Source organism: Mastomys coucha, unplaced genomic scaffold (genome assembly GCF_008632895.1).
Source record: "Mastomys coucha isolate ucsf_1 unplaced genomic scaffold, UCSF_Mcou_1 pScaffold3, whole genome shotgun sequence".
NCBI classification, from domain to species: domain Eukaryota; kingdom Metazoa; phylum Chordata; class Mammalia; order Rodentia; family Muridae; genus Mastomys; species Mastomys coucha.
In genome coordinates this window covers 40,890,650-40,896,471 of record NW_022196909.1, presented here as the reverse complement: position 1 = coordinate 40,896,471, position 5,822 = coordinate 40,890,650, and the positions used below count along the sequence as shown (strand labels likewise).

The following is a 5,822-nucleotide window of genomic DNA, read 5'->3' as shown; positions in this document are numbered from 1 at the left end:
TTTTTTTTTTTCATTCGGAAGCCAGTAAACTCTTCCAGAAGAACAAACGCAGCGAGCGGCTTGGAGCAGAAAGCAGGGTCCTGCCGTTCTCTTCTTCGCTCTGAACCCACAGAGGCCCAGAGCAAGAACAACAGAATTATTGTTCTTGTATTTGTGTCTGAGCCTTCTAAGTTTTGGAGACAGCGGGAGGTGGGGAGCACGAGGCACAGCCACACGAAGCTACCTTGTGAGCCGATGCTGTACCACGTGTACTTGGCACTCAGGAAATTTCTCAAAGTGTGAGAGGAATATCAGAGCTAGTGCTGCGGAAGCCACCCAGAGGGAAAGCTGCGCTGTGCCTTTGTGGAGCTCTTCGGCATCTGTTTTAATTAGACTTTTAAAAGTTAAAGTTAAAAAAAAAAAAAGAATCTAGGAGATGCCATCCAAAAATTCAGGCTCACCTATCTTGTATGTATGTTTGTTCGTTTTTCTTTTAACTCAATGGGAAACGTTCTACTTCACACGGTCACACAGTATCGTGGCTTTGTCCGCTTTTCATAGGATGCCCTGGTCCCAGAACTTCATACAGCATTCAGCTACATCCTCCCAAGTGAACAAGTGATTGCTAAGTCGATAAGAACTGAGACTTCTACACTTTGATTTTGATGTAGCGCCAATAAAAATGGCAGGAAGTGGAAAGAAGTAAACCTTCTTTAGAGATATAAATAAAGAATAACTCGACTCTAACAGTGCAACAGAGGGGTAATATGAATGAGAAATGAGAATGTAATCAAAATGACTTTGGGATTAAAATTTAAAGTAGCCAGCTGGGCATGCTGGTGCATGTTTTTACTCCCAGCACGCAGGAAGCAGAGGGAGGCAGGTCTCTATGGGTTCAGAGCCAGCCTGGTCTAGCCTACAGAGTGAGTTCTAGGCCAGCCGCAGCTACTTAGTGAGACTCTGTCTCTAAAAAATAAGATAAATAAAATTTAAAAGAAGCTTTGAGTGCATTGGTATATTTTTGTGATATGTTAACATGCATAGCATTTTAAACTAGTTATTGTGCCTCTGAATGTATCTTATATAATTTTTAGAATGTATATTAGCATGTACTAATTACATACAATGGGTTTCATTGTGACATTTTTGTACCTGCACATAATGTATTTTTATTGTATTTATGTAATATTTTTAAGCCACTTATTTAACTAATATAATCTTTACCTATTGAAGCATCCTTCAAGATTTATTTGAGCAGGATTTTTTGCATGCTTCTAAATTCAGCTTGTGGGGAGTACCCACATGGCCTTGGCTGGCTTTGTTCCCCATTAGAACAGCACTGCCTGTCTGCTTCCGGTCTGTGTGGGGCTCCTCCAGATGAGCCAGAGCACACAAAGGCACACAAAGACAGGTTTTATGTAATCAGAGCTTTTAAAACAAACTCGGATCCTCCAAGGATCCGAGTCACCAGTGCCTGTTGACTCTCCCAGAGAGAAGCCACCTGCTGCCTTAATAACAAAGTTCCCATGTTTGCTCAGCCCAGCTTTAATAGCTTCACTTTCAGTCTGTGTGCTGGGTCATAGGTGGTGGTGGTGGTGGTGATGGTGTGTGGGTGTGGGTGTGCATTTGTGGTTTTGTGTGTGTCTATGTGTCTATGTTTATGGGTGTTAAAAGCATGTGCATGTGTGTTGCGTGTATGTGTGTGTTGCCATTAGACAATGCAGTGAGGATATGAGGCAGGCCACTGTACCCAGTAGGGAGTCAGGTGTAATTCAAGGCTGACTTTGCAACGTGAGTAACAATGACGCCCCCACCTCTGGCACAGTGACCTACTGCACTAGTGTTCTGCACCTAGCGTGATGGCCACGTGTCCACCCCAGGCAGGGAACTCCTACGGGGTCCATGGGCACAGCAATCAGGCCTGACAGCTCCAGTGTAGCAGAGCTGATCAGGAGTGTGGAGCTCTAGGTCCTAGCCGCAAAGATGATGACCGATGGGCGTGTCCCCGGGCTTGAAGCTGCTCATGGCAGCTTTGCGTCGTTTGCTAAGAGGGAGCATCCATAATGCAGCAAGGCACCCATGGTGCAACTCATCAAAGGATACATGTGACACTTCCTGGCCAGGGGAAATAGGTCATAGGTTTGGCCCGTCAAAGGAAAAGGCATCTTGCCATGAGGAAACCTGAGGTTCAAAGAAAGATCATTCCATTACATCACTGGCAAGTGTCAAAGCTAAGGTCTGAGCTCGGGACTTCCTTTAGAGTCCCCATTCCAACCGTGGTGCAATGCCACCTCTGCACACTGCAACGCAGGAAATATCCCACTCTTTATGGAAACAGAAAGGATTTTTATGCTGGGTCTTTAGGCACCCGCTTGAAATCCCAGCTACTCAGTTCTCAGGAATCTGAGGCAAGAAGATCATGAAATCAAGGCCAGTCTGGTCAAATAAGAAAGAACCTGTTTCAGCGGCCAGGCGGTGGTGGCGTACACCTTTAATCCCAGCACTTGGGAGGCAGAAGCAGGCGGATTTCTGAGTTCGAGGCCAGCCTGGTCTACAGAGTGAGTTCCAGGACAGCCAGGGCTACACAGAGAAACCCTGTCTCGAAAAAGAAAAAAGAAAAAAAGAAAGAACCTGTTTCAAAAAAACTGGAGAAGGTGTTGGAGAGCCTAGCGTACGTGGTAAGTTCCTGGCCCATGAGAACAATGTCTCAAAGGAAAAAGAAAAAGGTGAGCCTACCTGAGTTTGTTCACTGATCTCTACATTCATGTGCACACACATGAACCCACAACGACAATAAAAGGGAGGCTGAGATGTAGCTAAAAGCTTGTCTTAGTTAGGTTTCTATTCCTGTGATAAGCACCATGACCAGAAGCAGCTTGGAGAAGAAGGGGTATAAGCATCTAACTTCCAAGAGACAGATCATCACCGAGGGCAGAGACTCACGGCAAGAACCTGGAGGCAGGAGCTGAAGCAGAAGCCGTGGAGGGATCCTTGTTACTGGCTTGTTCCTCGTGGCTTGCTCAGCCTGCTTTCTTATACAACCCAGAGCTGGGAATTGGTTCTAATGTATTGTCTTAATTCAGCTCCCAAAGCCACTTCCAGATCTGAGGGTCCCTGCCCCCAGCTGGCTTCAATTAGTCATAAAGAATTGCTGTACAGCCAATGGTTGGGCAAGGAGACGGAGGCGGGGGTTTTCAGATTGTATGGGCAAGAGGAAGAGGTTGGGGAGGTGGGGAGAAGAGGAATCGCCATGACTCAGAGTCAGAGGGGTCAGATTTAAGAGCTGCAGGAGAGAAATCAACCAGCGATGTAGGTGGAAAGGGAATGCGGCCCTATCGGGGCGCTGACCAGAAAGTAACAGGACACCAAAGATAAAACATAGACTTAGAAGGTGTTCAGCCAGGAACACAGGAAGGGAGTGTGTGCTAGCCATAGGTAGATTTAGACATGCCCAGCCATTGAGCTGGTCAAGGCATATCAAAATTAGCTGGCATGTGTATGTTTTTCATTGGAGTATCCAGAGAGCTCATGGGCAGGTACAGCACACATGCAACCTGCCAGGAGCCAAAGTGGTTTACCAAAATCACCGTGACAACTCAGGACCATGTTCCCAGAGGTGGCAATGTCCACAGTGAATGGACCCTCCTACATCAATCATTAATAAAATGCTCCAGAGTTGTTAAGAGAATTGGATGCTCTCCTGGAGCATCCAGGTTTGATATCCAGTACTCACATGGTGGCTAGGACATGACAGCCCATTCTGGCCTCTGCAGGCATCACACTAATTTGTGTGCATACACAGGCATACACACATGTGAATATGTATTTATGCATATACACACATATATGCACATGTATATATGCACATATGAATAAAATGATACTGTTTAAAAATATTTATTTTATATATATGACAAGTACACTGTAGCAATCTTAAGACACACCAGAAGAGGGCATTAGATCCTTGTATACCAATGCATTACTATCAGTCCATATCCCTTCCTGTTTTGTCTTTCTCCACAATATCATATTAACATCGCAATATAAAACATAAACAACTTTAAAAGTCCCACAGGCTTACATTTTCAACACTTTAAAAAGTCCAAGTGTCGAGGGCTGGAGAGATGGCTCAGAGGTTAAGAGTACTGGCTGCTCTTTCAGAGGACCTCAGTTCAATTCCCAGAATCCACATAGCAGCTCACACCTGTCTGTAACTCCAGTTCCAAGGGCCACAGCACCCTCACACAGACATCCATACAAGCAAAACACCAGTTCATGAAAAAAATAAAAATTTTAAAAAAAGTCCAAGTTTTAAAAAGTGTCATTTTGAAACTCTTATTTGTTTTTGTTTTTTTGAGACAGGGTTTCTCTGTATAGCCCTGGCTGTCCTGGAACTCACTCTGTAGACCAGGCTGGCCTCGAACTCATAAATCCGCTTGTTTCTGCCTCCCAAGTACTGGGATTAAAGGTATGGGTCACCATGGCCCAGCAAAGTCTTTTTTAACAGTCTACGGTTTCTCAACTGTGGGCTTCTGTAAAATAAAGGATACATTAAATACTTTCTTCAAGAAGGAAGAACCGCCGGGCAGTGGTGGCTCACACCTTTAATCCCAGCACTTGGGAGGCAGAGGCAGGTGGATTTCTGAGTTCGAGGCCAGCCTGGTCTACAGAGTGAGTTCCAGGACAGCCAGGGCTACACTGAGAAACCCTGTCTTGAAAAACCAAAAAAAAAAAAAAAAAAAAAAAAAAAAAAAAAAAAAAAAAAAAAAAAAAAAAAAAAAAAAAAAAAAAAAAAGGAAGAACCAGGACACAGTCACAATTAGGCCAAAGCTAAACCAAAGTTCTACAGTAGAGAAAGCTTGGTGCTTGGTGTCTGGGAGCCACTCACATCCTCTGGGCTCCAAAGGGCATGGGGCAGCTCTGCTTCTCTGTAGCAGGATTTTCCCTGTCCGATTAATATATTAATACAACAAGAAGCCTGTGATTGGACAGGGAAAAGGGAGGCGGAGCTAAAGGTTGCAGAGACAGGGAGCAACACAGGCAAAGAGGAGGAGGATGGAGGATGAACAGGATAATTCAGTTCCACATGGCTTTAAATAGGCACAGGCAGCTATAGTGTCATATAGGGATAGAATAATTGCGATAATTTGTCTCATCTAGGTGGGCAGCTTGTATCATTATCAATCGGCTCTGAAATTAGTGTTTGGGCATCTTGTGAATTGAGAATTTATTGATATATACATCTGACTGATTAATTAGAAGCTTCTAGAGTTTTGATTTTACCGGGTTACTAGGTATTGTGACAGCTAACCATGAGGTGGGCGGTCATTGCATGGGGCTGACACGGCAACGACCCGCCAAGGGAACTTAGTGAGTCGGGTGGAGGCAGCTCCAGAGCTCTGGGCCAGCGAGTCTGCCGAGATGAGAACACCCCGCTGGTGCCATATGGCCCGCAGGTATATGGTGCCCAGTACAGCGCTGGAACTTGCTGTTCTTTTTAATATTTCCCGTAACACTGCTCCAGCTCTGCTTCCTCAGCTCTGCCCTCCACAGCTCACATACCTCACAAGCTCAGGCTAGTTCCACTCTACGGCTGCCACTGTCCTTGGTACTGGTATCGCCAATATGCTGAGGTCCACCTTTACCATTGGCCTCTCCTGGCTTCTCTTCAGGACCTCAAGGCCGCCGCCACACAGTGCCACACCCGTGATCCCTTCATGCCGTCACAACCAGGACCGCCTGAGTGAGTCTTACACATTACCAGGTTCAGCCATTGCATGAGATGCAGCACTACCCATTCTGGAACTCAACTTCCGTGTGATGAGCCTGAGGAAATATTCCCC

General features: G+C 45.5%; 1 long non-coding RNA gene across 1 annotated transcript; it reads right to left on the bottom strand.

The window, feature by feature from the left end:
- Positions 1-181: 181 nt before the first annotated feature.
- Positions 182-5,639, bottom strand: LOC116075106. Its single transcript, XR_004112422.1, has 3 exons — positions 5,542-5,639; positions 2,083-2,160; positions 182-373 (listed from the first exon to the last, which is right to left on the bottom strand). It is a non-coding gene; the product is annotated as an uncharacterized LOC116075106 (long non-coding RNA).
- Positions 5,640-5,822: the final 183 nt, after the last annotated feature.